Below are 21,210 nucleotides of genomic sequence, written 5' to 3'. Positions count from 1 at the left end.
AATGCCCTCCAGACCAGGCAACATCCTGGTAAACCTCTTCTGTACCCTCTCCATAGCCTCCACGTCCTTCTGGTAGTGTGGCAACCAGAATTGCATACAATATTCTAAGTGTGGCCTAACTAGAGTTAGAATATAGCCAGTTAAGTTAGAAAGTGGGTTCATAGCTTTGCTTAGCAACTTGTTCAGAGTGTGGCACCATTCACTCTCAAGCAGACCTCAGTTTTTCCACAAACAAGGGCAACGTCATTAATGGAAAGTTGCTTCAGTTCAGGCCTCCAACATCAATTGGGCAACTGGATTCCAGTGAAAAAGAATAGTAAAAAGAAGCAGATTTATTCCCAACTTTTTACCCAGAGTGTGATCAGAACATGGAACTCACTGCCACAAGGGATAGTTGAGGTGAATAGCATAGATGCATTTAAGGGGAAGCTAGATAAACACATGAGGGAGAAAGGAATAGGAGGATATGTTAATGGTGGTTAGAGCATATTCACTGACGTGGATCAGCTGGGGTCCTTATTCTGTGCTGAACGTTCGATGTAATTCGATGTAATGTTTCAATCCAAATGAATCAACAAGTGTAAACAAAAAGTCCTCGGTCAAATTGCCCACAGCAAGGACTCACATCATTATCATCTTAAGGTCGTCCTACAACACAAGGGTTAAATTATAAGGAGAGATTATATAGGGTTGTATTCCCTGGAATTTAGAAAGTTAAGGGGGATTTTCTCAAAGTTTTCAAGATGTTAAGGGGAACGGATAGATAGATAAGGGTAGATAGAGAGAAAATAATTCCACTGTTTGGGGAGTCTAGGACTAGAGGGCATAGTCTAAAAATTAGAGTCAGATTTTTCCAGAAGTGAAAAGAGGAAACACTTTTGCACACAAAGGTTGGTAGAAGTTTGGAATTCTCTTCCACAAAGAGCAATTGATGCTAGATCAATTGTTAATTTGAAACTGACATTGATAGATTTTAAGGGCTATGAGGCAAAGGCACATGTATGGAGTTAGGTCACAGATCAACCATGATGTCATTGAATGGCGGAACAGCCTCAAGAGCCTAAATGGCCTCCTTCTATTCCTATGTTCCTTTGTTCCTCTGAGTATCTCACGAGTCTAACTCTGAAACACAGTATTCAAAGAAATACTTTTGGCCTTTTACTCTATTTGTTCCTCAGAACAAAAACCATCTCCGGCACATGGTGCTGTTAAATGGCCTGCTTCCAATTGCTTGTCTTTACTTGTCTATAACTTGATGTACATTTTAACCTCAGGATCATATAAATTACGCCATTGTCAAAGCTCATTCAGCTCATAGCGTGTCGGTTAGTTCTTCGACTAAAGCTATTTACTCTTAACCCATTCCCCTTTTCCTTTTTAAGTTACATTATATTCTTTGTTTCAACACCCACTTTCAGTAAAGTATCTATTGTTAAGAACATTGTCATTATGAAAGCACTTCTTCTAACTTCCTGATTTTCTGTAATGATAATCCTGAATCTACAGGGACCAGTTTTCCCAGCCCCCATCAGACAGACACAACATACCCAAATTGTGCTGCACTCGTCCAAGTTTCAGTCCAGGTATGGTGGCTGAGACATTGTCATGGCCCAGTTGCTGTCCTGCCACTGGCCCAGGCCTTAACCCTGCAGGGCCTCAAACCTGGAATTGGGGCAGGCACATTGCCCAGTGTGACAGACCTGAGAGGACTGTTACAACTGGCAGCCGTCGACAGGGCCTTCTGGCGGTTGACCAGAAATAGCAGGCAGAAGATCCCTGGCCACAGAAGGGAATGAGCTGCTGGAAAAAATACAGGAAAATGAGGTGGACAGATGGATATCTCAGGCCTACATGAAATGGGCAGAGACCCAATATTACAGGTCTCCCTCCCTACCTCCTGTCATTAGAGCTCAAGCAATTGTTATTTCCCAGGTACTAGTGACAGGAAAGTCATCCGCTAAGTTCCCTGTAACTAATTCACCAGCCACTGGCAAGGGCTCCCCATCCCCTGCCTAGAAAGGCATGGGATTCCTTTGGATTCTCAAGGGGAAGGGGAGAAGCCAATAATATTGCTCTATGGAGCCATTCAAAGGAACCTTCGGGAAATCTCCTTGACTATTGAAAACAATCTTTCACTGTTGACCCTATCAAAAGTTTTCATAACTTTGAAAACCCTCTATCAACTCCCCTTTGACCTCTCTGCCCCGTTGAAAAGGTCCTCTGTTTTTTGAGCTCTTGGCTCTTAACTATAACCTCTGCACTATGGCGTCGATCTTCACTATGTCCTTTCCATGGCTCTAATATCCTTTTTAACAATAGGATCTTTCACTCCCTATTCCCTGTATGGAACCGTCTGTCTGGTCTGTTGACAAAGACAGGGTTCTGATTCCTATAACTCACAAAGTAGTGGTTATCATTCCATGCCCATGTCTCACTGAATGCTCCTGATATTCTGGAAGAATATATTAAGCAGCTTTCTATCTTTGTTTCCGACCTGTCAGTCCAATGATAAATTAAGACCAAGTTTCAAGAAATTGTTGTCACCATCAAGCCTCCCCTTTTTTAAAAGCTGAATTGTTACGAAAACTTATTAGCTGAAACATTGAACGGAATTTCACCGCAGGCTTCAGGGACCCCAACTTTGGGAACAAATAGAGGTCCCCAGCCTGCACTTATCAACAGCGAGGCTGAGGGAGCTATTTACCTGGAGGCGGACTCCTAATTGGTCGCCTCTGACCTCACCGTCCAGTTAAAGACAGCAGGCGGTCTCCCAATGAGGAGCCTCGGCTGCACCAATGTCAGAGGTGGGCACTGCTGAGGCAGGTTGTGTATCAATAGGGTGTTTCGCCATGGAGATATCCTCAGAGAGGTAAGTTAAAAATAATCATTCAGAGGAGCCAAGCAGGCAGGTCTCTCTGATCGGAGGGGAAATTTGGTGCTGCAGGCAGGCCTTCCCTGCCAGCAGTCCCCTCTTTGGGCGATGGACCCTCTGGGTCTGATGTCCCCCCCGGACTGCCACTGGGAAGCTGTATCCATGAAGCTGACAGCTTCCACACACGATGAGGGAGCTGCTCTGCCACTGGCAAAATGCCGGTGTGTGAAAAATTGCCCCTACTTGGGGCCTTAATTACTTGAAATGGCTGCCCACCTCTGTGGTGTGGGTAGCTGATCCGTATGCCGTCCTGCTCCGGAAACTTTCCCCAATGGCGGGAATGCATTACGGAGCCATCCCGAGGTAGCTCCCTGCTATTTTCCCAGCACCCCCTCCCACACTGCTTCCCAGCCCACCATCCCAGGACCAGGAAAATCCTGTCCATCCTGTCCGTTTATTCATCCCTTTTAGTTAATCTTCAATAAAAAGAGGTGTGTCTAAACAGCCATCTTTGAGGGAAATGGGCACGGATGATCTACTGAGTTCGACTCTGTGAGGGAGTGGAGTTAATGGCAGCACAGGTATAGTCTGGGGTAGGGGGTGGGGACGATATTTCGGCAGAGTTGTGTATGAAGAAAGAAAGACTTGCATTTACATAGCAGCTTTCACAGCCTCAGGAAATCCCAATGTGTTTTATAACCAATTAAGTACTTTTTGAAGACCAGTCACTGTTGTAATGTAGGAAGATCCCACAAACAGCAACAAGATTACCTGTGTGTTTTTTTACTGATTTGTGAAAGGGTATCTTTTTTCCACTCAATTGAGAGATAAATATTGGCCAGGACATGTGGAAAAAACTCTGCTCTTCATCATCATTACACCATGAGAAGGCAGACTGTGTCTTGGTTTATTGAGTGATCTGAGAGACAGCACACAGTCCCCTCAACACCAGCACAAGAATGCCAGCCTAGATTACATATTCATCTCTCTGAAGTGGCATTTGAACCCACAACCTTCTAAGTCAGAGGTGAGAGTGGTACTCACTAAGCCACAGCTAACCCACACGTTGCAGTGGTAATTCAGAGCTGCCGTGTGTTTGGAGTAATTTCTCCAATGAGATCATCAACACCGACTGTTTCAAAAGAAAAAATTTAGAAAGATCGACAGAAATAAATGAGGGAAAAACACAAATATTCATTTGATTTCACCAAAGGATGCTGACTGCAAGGTGTCAGTGAAATATAATTGCTCCTCATTTTCAGAGCTGGAAATGTATAACTGATTTTTGTTGTTTTATGTTGAATCTCGTTGCATGAAATTAGTTTCAAAAATAAAATCCACTCTTCTAATGTATTGTGTATACAGACTTCTGTCACAAACAGCTGTTCTCAGCTACAGAAACACAACAGGGCATAATCAGTTCTGCCACTCAAAAATTAAATGTAGCCATCAAAAAGCACCTGCTGTTTCCCATCAGCATCCTGTATTTAGCATTATGTATATTCATTCATCATATTCTACTGTGATGCAGGACTGCATATGTGGCCTAATAGGCTTTTTTATATATTCTTTCATGGGATGTGGGTGTCACTGGCAAGGCCAGCATTTATTGCCCACCCCTAATTGCCCTTGAGATCTGAATGGTTTGCTAGGCCACTTCAGAGGGCAGTTAAAGGTTAACCCCATTACTGTGGGTCTGAACCCACATATAGACCAGACTAGGTAAGGACAACAGATTTCCATTCCTAAAGGACTTCAGTGAACCAGATGGGTTTTTATGTCAATCAATTGTCATTTCACTGCACCATTACTGAGACTAGTTTTCAATTCCAGCTTTTTTAATTAGTTAAGTTCAAATTCTACCAACTGCTTTAATGGGATTTGAACTCATGTCTCCAGGATTTAACCTGTCCTCTATATTACTAGTGTTATCACTATGCCACCATGTCCCCACTCTAGTTAGTGACTCATGCAATGCCAGACATATGGCCTTTGCAAAGTCTGCCCATTCTGAAAATCAAAGTCCAAAATCGCTGCAGAAATTATTCTCGGAATCAAAAAGAATGGAACAGACAGAAAGGTTATTCGCCCGACCTGATATGTATCGGATTGTTGTAAAAGCCAATCTGGTTCACTAACGCCCTTTAGTGAAGGAAATCTACTGTTCTTACCCTGTCTGGCCTCTTTGTGACTCCAGATGCACAGCATTGCCTGAACCACCCTCTGAAATGTTCTCAAGGGCAATTAGGGATGGGCAATAAATGCTGACCTTGCCAGCAATGCCCACATACTATACTGATTAAAAGAAACCCCAGCTGGAAGATGTTTGGAAGTTTTAAAGGCACTGGAAGTCCAACTTTTGAGCCTTTGTTACAATCACTTGTTTTCCTCTTTTGCAAACAGGGAATCCCTCCAGTATCTCTTCTGTCTTAAGCAGTCCATCGGGAACGAGGATGACTTTCTTCCATTCCAGGATTGTGGGTCCTTACGTGACTAAATAGTCCAATCCTGATACCCCAGGTCTCAAAGTTCAATTTGAGGGGGTGGAAGATCGCTGTGCGTGGGTTCTTTTAAGGTGGGTTGGCCATTGCACACTGACTACCACACAGTCCGAGTGAAGCAAGGTTTTTGTCCAATGGCAGGGAGGCCGAGACGATTGTAGACCAGGCTCCACTACATGGATGGGGACTAATACACACACATGGCCAGCATGTCCAGCTGGTGAGCCCGGATACAGGCCGTGTGGATTTGCGTCAGGGTGTTCTTGAAGGGGTAGCTGAAAGCCTGCTCCAAGGGCTCCTGTGACAAGGGCTCCCCAGGACCCCTCATGGAGCTGCCAGGAGTAGGAATCAGGGAATCCCCAGTGTCACTGTCTGATTGGGCAAGTGCCCAGAGATCAGTCTATTACTAATTAAGCACCATTGATAGGTTCAAAATCACTGTCACCTGCAATTAATGATGGCTTTTGTACTCTCACCCAACTCTATGAGGTCCCACCCACATTAGATGCTTGAAGAACACTAAGCCAGCAATATTCCACTTCTCCCACTGCCCCACAAGCATGGGGAGATTTTAATGGGGTGGGGGAAGGCAGGGTAGTGGGAATGGGAGACCCGAAGCACCCAGGAGGATTCTGGTGTGGGGAGAGAGATGGAGGGTCAGGACAGGGAGAGTGCAAAGATTCTTTCTGGAATTCTACTCCTCAAATCTCCAGTCTCACTTGATGCTTTTTAGTCTTGAATCTGTGTGTTCATGGTCCAATTAGGAATAAGTAGGATTCAGAGAGTCTGGTCCTCTCTGCTCGAGGCTCTGGGACCACTGAGGATGCTTCAGCTTCATCTGATAGTTGAAACTGAGTCACTGTTAATTCTCATTTAATCGCTCACACTCTCTCCGCTCAGCCACATGCCCATGGCCAATGATGAATGAGCTGTTTCCCTTACAAGGTAGTTAGGGAAACAGTCATTCCTTCTTGGCTCAGTTAGCAGCATCCTCTTCTCTAAGGATAAAAATTGTGGGTTTAGACCTAACAGCTTATAGTCTCAAGGCTGACAATTCAGTGCAATACTGAGAAAGTGCTGCATTGTCAGAAATGTTGGGCTGGATTTTATTATCCCGCCACCAGGAGTGGTGACGGGTGCAGAAAATGGCGACTGCCCCGCATGGGACCCGCACCGCCATTCTGCTGTAACTATACAGCCGGCTGCCACTTAACATATTGACAGCGGCTGCCCTGCCCAATCATGTGGCGGGGGCAGCATTGGCAATGCCATTCATGGCATGACCTGATGCATTTTTAAAAGGCTGCCAGCCCTGCAAACAGTTCAACATAATGCAAAGTTGACCCCACCCCCCTCCCCCATATAAATCATGCAGCGTTGACCCCCTTCCCTATACAAATCATGCAGAGTTGACCCCCTTCCCCCCCTTCCTTATACAAATCATGCAGCGTTGACCCCCTTCCCCCCTTCCCTATACAAATCATGCAGCGTTGACCCCTTCCCCCCTCCCCCATATAAATCATGCAGCGTTGACCCCTTCCCCCCTTCCCTATACAAATCATGCAGAGTTGACCCCTTCCCCCCTTCCCCCCTCCCCCATATAAATCATGCAGAGTTGACCCCTTCCTCCCCTTCCCTATACAAATCATGCAGAGTTGACCCCTTCCCCCCTTCCCCCCTCCCCCATATAAATCATGCAGCGTTGACCCCTTCCCCACCTTCCCTATACAAATCATGCAGCGTTGACCCCTTCCCCCCCTCCCCCATATAAATCATGCAGCGTTGACCCCTTCCCCCCTCCCCCATATAAATCATGCAGCGTTGACCCCTTCCCCCCCTTCCCTATACAAATCATGCAGAGTTGACCCCTTCCCCCCTTCCCATATAAATCATGCAGAGTTGACCCCTTCCTCCCCTTCCCTATACAAATCATGCAGAGTTGACCCCTTCCCCCCTTCCCCCCTCCCCCATATAAATCATGCAGCGTTGACCCCTTCCCCACCTTCCCTATACAAATCATGCAGCGTTGACCCCCTTCCCCCCCTCCCCCATATAAATCATGCAGCGTTGACCCCTTCCCCCCCTCCCCCATATAAATCATGCAGAGTTGACCCCTTCCCCCCTCTCCCATATAAATTATGCAGCATTGACCCCTTCCCCCCTTTCCTATACAAATCATGCAGAGTTGACCCCTTCCCCCTTCACCCCTCCCCCATATAAATCATGCAGAGTTGACCCCTTCCCCCCCTTCCCTATACAAATCATGCAGAGCTGACCCCTTCCCCCCTCCCCCATATAAATTATGCAGCATTGACCCCTTTCCCCCTTTCCTATACAAATCATGCAGAGTTGACCCCTTCCCCCTTCACCCCTCCCCCATATAAATCATGCAGCGTTGACCCCTTCCCCCCACTTCGCTATACAAATCATGCAGCGTTGACCCCTTCCCCCCTTCCCTATACAAATCATGTAGCGTTGACCCCATCCCCCCCACTTCCCTATACAAATCATGCAGAGTTGACCCCTTCCCCCCTCCCCCATATAAATCATGCAGAGTTGACCCCTTCCCCCCTCCCCCATATAAATCATGCAGAGTTGACCCCTTCCCCCCTTCCCTATACAAAGTATGCAGCGTTGACCCCTTCCCCCCTCCCCCATATAAATTATGCAGCATTGACCCCTTCCCCCCTCCCCCATATAAATCATGCAGAGTTGACCCCTTCCCCCCCTTCCCTATACAAATCATGCAGAGTTGACCCCTTCCCCCCTTCACCCCTCCCCCATATAAATCATGCAGCGTTGACCCCTTCCCCCCACTTCCCTATACAAATCATGCAGCATTGACCTCTTGCCCCTCCCCCATATAAATCATGCAGCGTTGACCCCTTCCCCCTTCCCCATTCCCCCATATAAATCATGCAGCGTTGACCCCTTCCCCCTTCCCCGCTCCCCCATATAAATCATGCCGAATTGACCCCTTCCCCCTTCCCCATTCCCCCATATAAATCATGCAGCGTTGACCCCTTCCCCCCCCACCCCCTTCCCTATACAAATCATGCAGCATTGACCCCTTCCCCCTTTCCCCCCTCCCCCATATAAATCATGCAGAGTTGACCCCTTCCCCCCTTCCCCATTCCCCCATATAAATCATGCAGCGTTGACCCCTTCCCCCCCACCCCCTTCCCTATACAAATCATGCAGAGTTGTCCCCTTCCCCACGTCGGAGGTGCTAGCTTCTCCTGGACGGGAAAGTGAAGGCGCGTGAGTGCCGCACGACGAGTTCAAGATTGGGAACTGAAGGTAAGAAAGCGGCCAATTAAATTTAAATTTATGCAGAGAGGTGTTTTAATTATTTAAAGTAGGGTCGCGTCGCAGAGCGGCGGAAGTGCCGCCACGGAACCTTGCGTCGCCGGGAAGATCGGGCCAGGCAATCCTGGCCTCAGGCTCCGTAGCGGCCACTGCCCCTCCGATTCTCTCCCCAACCCCCGCCACGAAACCTGATGTCAGGCTGGGAACAGAATCCAGCCCATCACCGTCCAAATGAGTTGCTATGGGCAAGGTGCCATCCGTCTGATCTACTGGAAGTTGGAAATGGGATAGCACTGTTCCAGGATAAGAAGGGAGTTTTCACATTGTTCTGGCCAATATTCCTTTGTCACCCAACACTACCAAACAGATTCACTATTCATAAACCTCATTGCTGCTTGTGAGATTTTACATTGTATCAATGGCTCAGTTTTTGCCTACATAACAACAGTGACTAAATTTCAAAGAAATTCACAGCATATAAATCATTTTATGACATATCTCTGACACATGATAATTCTCTCAGTTTTATTGTTGGTGATTCCAGCTAGTGGTTATAATTTATTGATAAGAGCTTTTCCCCCTCTCTGGTAGATTTACTTAATCTTACCCTCGCTGAACATTCTACAGAAGTTTTTATGCTTTTATCTGTTTGTTGTTCAATACAAGTATTCTTTAAAGAAAAGATCAAAAATTGCCCAAATTGAAATCCTTTCAACATAAGAAAAATATTGGTTTAGTATTTGTGTTCTACTACGAGATGGTTGGTACCACCATGTTCAATAAATATTGATTTGTGATAAGTTTACAATTCGTGCTAAAGACACCAAATAGTAAAATATCATGACCGCACCAGTGTTTTTTTTTCTACTATTTGAGATCTTGAATCAAAAATACTGGATCTCTGAGAACTGGATGTGCGAATGTGAATGGATTCCGAGGGCATGATTTTCACCGTACCAACTCAGCAGAAACTGGGCAAGTGGGCTGTTCAAAACGAACCGGTTACATGCCCGTTTGTTGCTATTTCCCATCTGAAGCTGAGGTTTTCTGCAGGCAGATGAGGCACCCACCGAAAGCAGGCAACAGCCTCATGAACTTATGCAAACGGAGATCCTGTGATGTCACTAGGACCACGATGCAATTTTAACCTGAGCGGGGAAAATGCCATGACATTCCCTTTAGGTAGAAGCAGTTCTACAGCTGGTCAAAAGACCGCAGAGGCCCTTCTGGTAAGCCTAAATCTTCCCATTGAGGGCCCAGGTGAAGCAGGTGTGTTCCATTGTGGCATATTGTGGCAGTCTCCTGATTCTAACTGATGTTCGCTTCCCAGAGAGAGACTCCCTGTTGGATCAGATGTCTGCCACCTTGAAAAACTTCCTGGGAAAACAATCATTTCCTGCCGCCTTTGTGGAAGAAATAGGACATTCTGCAGTGACTCAAAGGATAGAGGTGTCAATGATTGCCAGATTTTGAAATGGCCCAGATATTGTATGCAGGCATCAGTACAATGAAAAGTTATATACAGGTGGAATGAGGATGGAAGCACCTTTCGCAAATCTGGCTATAACAGCAGAAGACAGAATTGGAACAGCAATAATAGGTGAATGAATCCCAGAAATGCCCAAGGAACAGTTAATAATTGCTGCAGGTGTGACTCAAAGTATCATTAGGCAATGAACTAGCCAAAGCGGAGAGGCAAGGTCCTCAAAATGACACATGACACAGAGAATTCTGAGGCAGAAGATGAAGATAATGTAGAATCTGAATGAACTGTATTAGTCACAAAGAATTTTGGTCCTGTGATGAATGTATTGGTCGTGTACACATTCAGCTGTGCTGTACTAGATAGTGCCAACACTTTGAAAGTATGTGGAACAGATTAGTTAAAATGTTATCTAGGTTCACTAAGTAGTGAAGATCGGTGCAAGGTTAAAGAGTATAAAGGTAGTACTTGCTTTAAGTTTGGCGATGACAACACACTGAGGTCACTAAAGAGAGTTGTAATTCTACATAGTATAGCTGGAGTAAGCCACTTTATCAGTACTGATGTAGTGTCGAGTGAGATACCTTTGCTGTTGAATGAACCTTCTATGAAAAAGGCACAAATGAAATCTGACATGGAGCATGATAAGTTAATTATTTTTGGAAAGACAGTGGATCTGCAGTTTACCCCATCGGGACATTATTATATCCCCTTACCAAAACCTGATGTTACTCATCAGAGTGTTCGACAAGTATTAATGGCCTCAGGTGATAAAAATCAGAGAGGAAAAAGGCAAACAGTCTTAAAGTTACATTTGCTCACCCTTCTTGTGAAAGATTAAAAATGCTGGTAAATGTTGCAGGTGTGTTTGATGATGAGTATACGAGGCTAAGAGAAGAGATGAGAAGTGTGAAATCGTCATATTGTAAACCTTCCTTGGCATGCGGTTTTAATGAGATAGTTGCCATGGATCTAAAGGTAAGGGACAAAGACAGAAATACTTTCATTTTACATTTTAGAGACCTGGCAACCAGATTTAGTCTTTCTACAATAATACATGGCAAGGAAAAAAGGGTGATTATAGACAAAATCATGGAAAAATAGATAGGGACAGGACTTGGGGCACGAGCTAAGTTTCTGACTGATCATGGAGGGGTATTTGCCAATGATGAGTTCAGAGACATGAACATTATGGTCATAATTACCACAGCTGAAAGTTCAGCAATGGACTCTTGTTACATAAACTCTTAGCTGATCAACCAGACTGTAAGTTGACAACAGCCCTGGCATGGGCGATTCATGCAATGAATTTGCTTCAGGTGGTTGGAGGGTATAGTCCCCATCAATTAGTCTATGGCAAAATCCCAAATTGCCTTCCTGCTCTACAAGGTACTACAATTAGTTCCATATTTTCTGCACATTTGAATGCTTTACATGCAGCGAGATGGGCTTTCATCAAGGCTGAGGTCTTGGAGAAAATTTGGAGAGCCCTGAGGCATTGTATAAGACCATCTGAGACAGAATTTAATTCAGGAGATTTGGTGTATTCTAAAAGAGAGGGTCTTAGGGAATGGAAAGGCCCTGGTAAGGTAATCGGTCATGATGGTAAGACAGTACTCAGCAAATATGATAATCAAACTGTTAAGGTTCATTCCTCATGATTAATTGGAATTAATGACAAAATCTCAGTCTGAGCAGCTGATAGAAGCTGATAGGCACAAATGTTCATCATGTACCTCAAATGTTCATGTGTTTTGTGATGAAGGTCCTGAATAACAGAATACAAAAGATCAAGGGCCAGATAGTTGTAATGTGAGTGATTGTGACATACAAGACAGAGTTTCAGTAAAGCCTTTGACAAGGTCCCTCATGGCAGACTGGTACAAAAGGTGAAGTCACACGGGATCAGAGGTGAGCTGGCAAGATGGATACAGAACTGGCTCTGTCATAGAAGACAGAGGGTAGCAGTGTAAGAGTGCTTTTCTGAATGGAGGGATGTGACTAGTGGTGTTCCGCAGGGATCAGTGCTAGGACCTTTGCTGTTTGCAGTATATATAAATGATTTGGAGGAAAATGTGGCTGGTCTGATTAGTAAGTTTGCGGACAACACAAAGGTTGGTGGAGTTGCGGATAGTGATGAGGATTGTCAGAGGATACAGCAGGATATAGATCGGTTGGAGACTTGGGCGGAGAAATGGCAGATGGAGTTTAATCCGGACAAATGTGAGGTAATGCATTTTGGAAGGTCAAATGCAGGTGGGAGGTATACAGTAAATGGCAGAACCCTTAGGAGTATTGACAGGCAGAGAGATCTGGGCGTACAGGTCCACAGGTCACTGAAAGTGGCAATGCAGGTGGATAAGGTAGTCAAGAAGGCATACGGCATGCTTGCCTTCATTGGTCGGGGCATAGAGTATAAAAATTGGCAAGTCATGCTGCAGCTGTACAGAACTTTAGTTGGGCCACACTTAGAATATTGCGTGCAATTCTGGTCACCTCACTACCAGAAGGACATGGAGGCTTTGGACAGGGTACAGAAGAGGTTTACCAGGATGTTGCCTGGTCTGGAAGGCATTAGCTATGAGGAGAGGTTGGATAAACTCGGATTGTTTTCACTGGAACAACGGAGGTGGAGGGGCGACATGATAGAGGTTTACAAAGTTATGAGCGGCATGGACAGAGTGGATAGTCAGAAGCTTTTTCCCAGGGTGGAAGAGTCAGTTACTAGGGGACATAGGTTTAAGGTGAGAGGGGCAAAGTTTAGAGGGGATGTGCGAGGCAAGTTCTTTACACAGAGGGTGGTGAGTGCCTGGAACTTGCTGCCAGGGGAAGTGGTGGAAGCAGGTACGCTAGCGATGTTTAAGAGACATCTTGACAAATACATGAATAGGATGGGAATAGAGGGATACGGTCCCCGGAAATGCAGAAGGTTTTAGTTTAGGCAGGCATCAAGATCGGCGCAGGCTTGCAGGGCCGAATGGCCTGTTCCTGTGCTGTACTGTTCTTTGTTCTTTGTTCTATCACACCCAGAGGCCAATAGTCTAGAGTGGGTACTCAGGTATAATATATTCCAAAGGGGGCGAATGAATGGAGGGATGTGACAATTAAGGGGTGCGCAGGAAAAGCCACTGGCAAGTTTAAAAATTGGTTGAATATTCAGGATGATGGCCAATAAGTGAGGTCCATGGACTGGCAGCATGAGCTGAAAAAGTGGAAAGTAAGAAAGTGCAGTGGAAGTTCAAATAATAGAAATGACTCTTGTGTCAGAAAATGTTCATGTACTGGAAAAAGAGCCTCCAATAGTGAGAGAGGAAGATCTCACTGTAATAGTCCCGACAGACATCAAAGTGCAAGTAGAGGCTTCCGGTCGCTTGCCATTTCAGCACCACCACCCTTCCCCCGCCCCCACCCCACCCCACCCTGCTTTCATGCCAGCATTTCTGTCTTTGGCCTGCTGCAGTGTTCCAGTGAACATCAATGCAAGCTCGAGAAGCAGCACCTGATCTTTCGATTAGGCACTCTACAGCCTTGCAGACTGAACATTGAGTTCAATAACTTCAGAGCATGACTGGCCCCTTTTTTATATTTTTATTTTATTTTATTTATTTTTTAACTGTGTGCCTGTTTTTCATGCAGACAGAGCTGCTCATTATTCCACTATAAACACTATAAACACAGTGGTGCAGTGGCTAGCACTGGAGCCTCACAGCTCCAGCGACCCGGGTTTAGTTCTGGGTACTGCCTTGTGTGGAGTTTGCAAGTTCTCCCTGTGACCGCATGGGCTTCCGCCAGGTGCTCTGGTTTCCTCCCACAGCCAAAGACTTGCAGGTTGCGAGGTAAATTGGCCATTCGCAATTGCCCCTAGTGTAGGTAGGAGAATTGTGGGGATGTGGTAGGGAATATGGGGTTAATGTAGGATCAATCTCCCTTTGAAGAGCTGGAACCTGTCATAGCCGCTAAGCGCATTGCACTGCTGAACTACAAGAAAGCCCCCAGCGAGTTAACATCCGTAGCACTTAAAGCAACCAGAAGCGCTGCACAAAGAACAGCCAGGCGCAGCGCAAATGACTACTGGCAACACCTATGCAGTCATATTCAGCTGGCCTCTGACAACAGAAACATCAGAGGAATGTATGATGGCATTAAGAAAGCTTTTGGGCCAACCATCGAGAAGACCGCCACCCCCCCCCCCCCCCCATCAAATCTAAATCGGGGACAGAATCACTGACCAACACAAGCAAATGGACTGCTGGGTGGAACACTACCTAGAACTGTACTCCAGGGAAAATGTTGTCACTGAGATTGCCCTCAATGCAGCCCAGTCTCTACCAGTCATGGATGAGCTGGACATACAGCCAACAAAATCGGAACTCAGTGATGCCATTGATTCTCTAGCCAGCGGAAAAGCCCCTGGGAAGGACAGCATTACCCCTGAAATAATCAAGAGTGCCAAGCCTGCTATACTTTCAGCTCTGCACGAACTGCTTTGCCTGTACTGGGACGAGGGAGCAGTACCTCAGGACATGCGCGATGCCAATATCATCACCCTCTATAAGAACAAGGGTGACCGCGGTGACTGCAACAACTACCGTGGAATCTCCCTGCTCAGCATAGTGGGGAAAGTCTTCACTCAACTTGCTTTAAACAGGCTCCAGAAGCAGGCTGAGCGTGTCTACCCTGAGGCACAGTGTGGCTTTCGAGCAGGGAGATCGACCATTGACATGCTGTTCTCCCTTCGCCAGCTACAGGAGAAATGCCGCGAACAAAAGATGTCCCTCTACGTTGCTTTCATTGATCTCACCAAAGCCTTTGACCTCATCAGCAGACGTGGTCTCTTCAGGCTACTAGAAAAGATTGGATGTCCACCAAAGCTACTAAGAATCATCACCTCATTCCATGACAATATGAAAGGCACAATTCAGCATAGCGGTGCCTCATCAGAACCTTTTCCTATCCTGAGTGGCGTGAAACAGGGCTGTGTTCTCGCACCTATACTGTTTGGGATCTTCTTCTCCCTTCTGCTCTCTCATGCGTTCAAATCTTCAGAAGAAGGAATTTTCCTCCACACAAGATCAGGTGGCAGGTTGTTCAACCTTACCCGTCTAAGAGTGAAGACCAAAGTACGGAAAGTCCTCATCAGGGAACTCCTCTTTGCTGACGATGGTGCATTAACATCTCACACTGAAGAGTGTCTGCAGAGACTAATCGACAGGTTTGCGGCTGCCTGCAATGAATTTGGCCTAACCATCAGCCTCAAGAAAACGAACATCATGGGACAGGACATCAGAAATGCTCCATCCATCAATATCGGCAACTATGCTCTGGAAGTGGTTCAAGAGTTCACCTACCTAGGCTCAACTATCACCTGTAATCTGTCTCTTGATGCAGAAATCAACAAGCGCATGGGAAAGGCTTCCACTGCTATGTCCAGACTGGCCAAGAGAGTGTGGGAAAATGGCGCACTGACACGGAACACAAAAGTCCGAATGTATCAAGCCTGTGTCCTCAGTACCTTGCTCTACGGCCGCGAGGCCTGGACAACGTACATCAGCCAAGAACGACGTCTCAATTCATTCCATTTTCACTGCCTCCGGAGAATCCTTGGCATCAGGTGGCAGGACCGTATCTCCAACACAGAAGTCCTCGAGGCGGCCAACATCCCCAGCATATACACCCTACTGAGCCAGCGGCGCTTGAGATGGCTTGGCCATGTGAGCCGCATGGAAGATGACTGGATCCCCAAGGACACATTGTACAGCGAGCTCGTCACTGGTCTCAGACCCACCGGCCGTCCATGTCTCAGCTTTAAAGGCGTCTGCAAACGCGACATGAAGTCCTGTGACATTGATCACAAGTCGTGGGAGTCAGTTGCCAGTAATCGCCAGAGCTGGTAGGCAGCCATAAAGGCGGGGCTAAAGAGTGGCGAGTCGAAGAGACTTCGCAGTTGGCAGGAAAAAAGACAGAAGTGCAAGGGGAGAGCCAACTGTGTAACAGCCCCGACAACGAATTTTATCTGCAGCACCTGTGGAAGAGTCTGTCACTCTAGAATTGGCCTTTCTCGCCACTTCAGGCGCTGTTTCACAAACCACTGACCATTTCCAGGTGCTTACCCATTGTCTCTCGAGACAAGGAGGCCAAAGAAGAAGAAGTATAAATGGGTGGTTGTTGGTTGGCATAGACTCAGTGGGCTGAAGGGCCTGTTTCAGTACTGTATCTCTCTATGACTCTCTCTGGACTAATGCTTTGTCTTTCACCACAAGCATTAACACATTCTTTGCCTTTGTCTTAGGACAGCTTTGTTATTTAATCGCTCCTGCCCTCTGCCGTATCACACGCCTTCCCTTTTGTTCTCTTCTCCACTCTCATAAAGAAAAACTTTCATGCATCTCCATGATGCAAGGTGATAATTTCTTATGGGATGCAACTGTGGAATTTGAGAAATGTGTTATTAATAAGGTTAGAGTAGAATATAAAATTGGGAGTCAGGATTATGGGGCTTTTAAATATATTGGTTTCGGTTTTAAGCAGAGTAGTTCTGAAATAAATTTAAATCAATAATCTTATTTAGAGAGTGTTGCTCCCATTCTGGTTAATCGTGCTAGGTTATATCTAAAGAAGAGTCAGAACAATTGCGAAGCATGATTGGTCAATTGAACTGGTTGTGCACTCAGACCAGACCTGATGCTCGTTTTTATGTGTTGGAGTTAAGTACTACGATGAAACACTCTAAACTTGAGAATGTTTTAAGGGCAAATAAAGCATAGAAAAAATTAAATCTATAGAAGTGTGTATTTAAGTTTCCATTCTTAGGGGACCCAAAAAACATGCCGCTAGTCATTTTTAGTGATGCATCACATGCTAATCTTCCTGATAGGTATTCGTGTGCAGCTGGTTTCATTATATTTCTGATGGGTGAAAATGGGAAATATTATCGTTTAGCCAGGGAAACTAAGAAAATAAAAAAGCTTGTTAAAAGTACTTTAGCTGCCAAAACACTGGCCCTTGTGGATATGGGATTCTATTTGTCAGATATTTTAGGTGATATTCTATACAAGGGGCATTACTGAAGATAGGATATCCACTGAATGTTATGTAGATAATCATTCATTGTGGGATAATATACAGTCTACAAAAAGTGAGCGTGAGAAAAGGTTATCGACTGACCTTGTTGGCTTGAAACAAATGCTGGAGAGAAAGGAAATCTCTCAAATTTAAATGGGTAGATGCAAATCATCGACTGTCTGATTGTTTTATTTTAAAAAAACACATGTGTAAAGAAATTGTTGGGGGTCCTAGAGGAGGAGCGTCTCTCAATGTAATACTTTATACAGAATATAAAAGATTTTTTATAATTTTTTTAAATTTGTTTTGAAATGTTTGTGCATATTAACGCTTAAGTTTTATTCAAAGAGAAAGAAAGGAATCTGTTAATTGTATATCAATTGTGTTTAATTATATGCAGGTGAAGGGCATTAATTGGGGTTTCACTTGAGCAGATATAAAAAGACACCGACGTAAACTGTGGTGTGGTTGAGTTAGGAGGTATTTGCTTGTAATATTTCACTTTGTAGATAAATGTAAGACTGAGTGAAGATTGGCTCCAGTATCATCCTTCACCAACTGGCTTTCTGGAATTGAACAGTGGAGCTGTGTAGGGAGGGAATTCCAGAGCTTAGGGCCTGGACAACTGAAGGTGTGGCTATCAATGGTGGAGCAATTAAAATCAGGGATGCTCAAGAGGCCAGAATTAGCGGAGCACCAGCTATCTCGGAGGGTTGTGGGATTGGAGGGGATTACAGAGATATAAAGGGGCAAGACCATGGAGGGATTTGAAAACAAGGATGAGAATTTTAAACATGTTTCGAACACGTTTTGTACAACCTCAAACCACTTCTTAGCAGGTGAAAATCTGCAGCACTAAATTTCCTACAATTTGGTGCAAATTGACACTAAACCCATTCCAAGAGTGCATGAGACTCAGAGAACGTGGCTAACTTAATTGGAAGCAAATTTAGAATTAGCCATGTGACAGTGAAATCAACAGGAAGTGTTAGCAGTAAATGACTTAATTGTGGCAAAGTGACTAATGCAAATAAGCATTGCTTGCAGACCAATTGGCAAAACAATTAACTGCAAAGTGAACAGAAATGTTTCCCTTTCCACTTGAAAATTCGTGGAAATTTCAAGCACAAAGTTTAGTAATTGGGAGTGAAGTAAATAGTTCTGTGGAGATAACTTGAAAATCCTTGCGATTGGCATGCACAGAGATCTCTGAGATGAACTAAAAGGTAAAGAAAGTCACGTGACCAGAATGTTACAAAACAATGCCCAAAAACGTACAAATAAGACCAAAAGGTCAAGGCAGGAAACACACAGCCTGAATTAAATCGAATTGATAGCAGATAATGGAAACTTTTGACCAACACCCCAAAACCTCAAGAAGGTGAGTAGGAGCATGGGCTTAACTAATGGGCTGGAATTTTACGTTGGACGGGAGTCCCCGCCCACTAGCTGAAAAGTCGGGGGCAAGCCTGCCTCCGCCGGTCCTGGGGAGCCAGGCCGGGATTTTTCACTCCTCAGACCCTTAATTGGTCTTGGGACTGCCAATCAGTGGACCGGCTGCTCTTAGTCCCAGCGGCACCACTGGGAGAGGAGGCCACTGCTGGGACTACACCCAGCCATCGGAGGCAACAGGAAGGATGGCTGGAACTCAGGTAATTTTTTAGGGCCTCGCCGGGGCAATCGGCCTGGCCCCGGCGCGGCAAGGTGGGGTCGGTCCAGGGGAGAGGTGTGGGGCATGTTTTGCATTGGGGGCAATTGGGGTTTCGGGGGGCAGCCCTCCGTGGGCCACAGGGTGCCCAATCAGGAGGGCACCACCCCCCCCACCCCCCTCAGCCCGCAGGAAGGCCACCTAGTTTTACCAGGCAGGGTTCTTGGGGCCTTTGCTGTCCAGCCGCCGAGGGTAAAATACCTGTGGCAGCAGGAGGAGGCCCTTAGGTGGCAGTTAATTAGCCATTAAAGGGCCTTGATTGGCCTCGGGCGGACAGGTTGTTTCTCACCACCGCTGCCCCGCGTAATATTGCAGCGGGGGCAGGAGGGGGTCAGGAACGACCCCCTGTCTCCCACTCAATTTTACACACCCACACCCGCGCCCCCCGCCCCCCCACCCCCACCACCACCACCAGCCCGCTCATTGGGGGGCCCATAAAATTCCAGCCACAGAATCTTGGCAAGAGGATCATCCCAAGGTTAGATATTTCAGTTAGAAGTGGATGGGAAGGTGTGAGCTGACTGTGGAAGTCCCTGAATCAGAATGGAGAATATCCTTGGCTTTAGCTTCCCATAGTTGCACTAAATATAAGGTGCCTCCATAATGAAGTGAGGGAACACATCAGTGAGGAGAATAAATTGGGAGATGGTGGTCTTTGATGATTTAAGGTGCAGAAGTAAATGGCGTAGATTACTAGAAAACACTTGAGCACTAATTCAGAGACTCTGACAGATTTAAGCAGATAAAGTCTTTTGAGCTTGAATTACAAGGATCAACTTGACAACTGAACAAGCCGATTATGAGGAGACTTTCAAAACAAAAACAATCCATTATAAAACATCTAACATTCAGCATTAAACACAGACAGCAGTCACCAACTCCCATAATTGGGCCCAAATAATGGCTGGGCAGACAAAATGTTTTTGCAAATGGGCAGAGACCCAATAGCCTCTCTGAGCATGGTAAAGGCCAGTGCTTTAGACTATGACCAATTCAACATTTTTCAAATTCACAAATATAGTCCAATATTGGCTCATGTCAGTTGACCATTTGGGCCTGTAAACATCTCTAGTTGGCAAAAGTTGTTGCACAGCTCAAATCTAGGAAGGCAGATGGCGATGAAAGGAAGCTCAGAATCTCAAAATGGACGACGTGAAGATAAAAGATTGGTCAGAAGCTGAGTAGGCCCAGATCCAAAAGAAAATCACTTGAACTGAACAATAGAGGGGATTGGCGATCAGAATCTGCCAGCCCAGCTGCCCATTGTTACCACTGGGTGGCGTGAGCCAACTTGACGCCCTGGCTTCATTTATATGCAGCTGGCGAGTTACAGGTGCCCAACGGGTGCCTCCCACTGAAGGAGGAAAATTGGCCAGCTACCGCACATAGCCAGCTGGCAAATCACAATACCCCCAATATCATGATATTCAGGGCACCAAAAGAAATGAAAGCCAAAAGGAAGAGAAAGCAGCCAAATTCTACGAGTGCCAAAATACTGGACTGATTGAAGAGACTCGCTAAGAGCTCAAGAGAACTGAATAAATGGGAGACAGAATGAAGCATTGAGAAGTTGTTAAGACACTGAACTGCAAAGCAAGATGCAGTAACAGACTCGCTCTGGTGAAGGATCATTTTGAAAGGATCAGCAGGTCTCTAACTGTGAGTGAGCACCATAATCTGTTAATGGATTTTGGGACTTTTCTTCAAGCTGTTAATGGTGGCTACAACATATTAAAGGGCTATTTAACCATGCACCTGCAGCTTTTTAGACTAATTAAACATGGAGAAACTACAGAAGAATAGTAATTATCAAGGCTAATTTTAGACGAGGCATATTTCATCTCTTTCACTTGCTCACTCTCGACCTTATTTTCCTCCTTAAAATAAATGCAGTACTGAAATAAATGTTCCCAGATGGAATGAAAAGTAAGGCCAGGTGTCCAAATTGATTAATTGCTGCTCACTCAGAGACTCAGTGAGAAGGAACAGTGCGGCTTTAAGAATGAACACAGGAGAGGAAAAAGATTAATTACCAGCCCAGCTGTATCATCAGAACAATGAGACAAAATGGGAAATTGTGTGAGGAAGCCGAGTTTGCAAATGGGCTCAGCTCACAAGGCTGGAAAAGTGGATCGCAAGCAGAATTAGTTCCAAAATAAAATCGACAACACGTACGGAGCCTGCCGCTGATTTGAATGTGTAGTCTTTAGTTCTGAGTTGCACTGATGAACCCTTTTTGTTGACCTCCTGTGATGTAACTTCCTATGCTGTGTTA

This window comes from Heterodontus francisci, chromosome 9 (genome assembly GCF_036365525.1).
Source record: "Heterodontus francisci isolate sHetFra1 chromosome 9, sHetFra1.hap1, whole genome shotgun sequence".
Lineage (NCBI taxonomy): Eukaryota > Metazoa > Chordata > Chondrichthyes > Heterodontiformes > Heterodontidae > Heterodontus > Heterodontus francisci.
Note: the sequence above shows the minus strand (reverse complement) of the source record.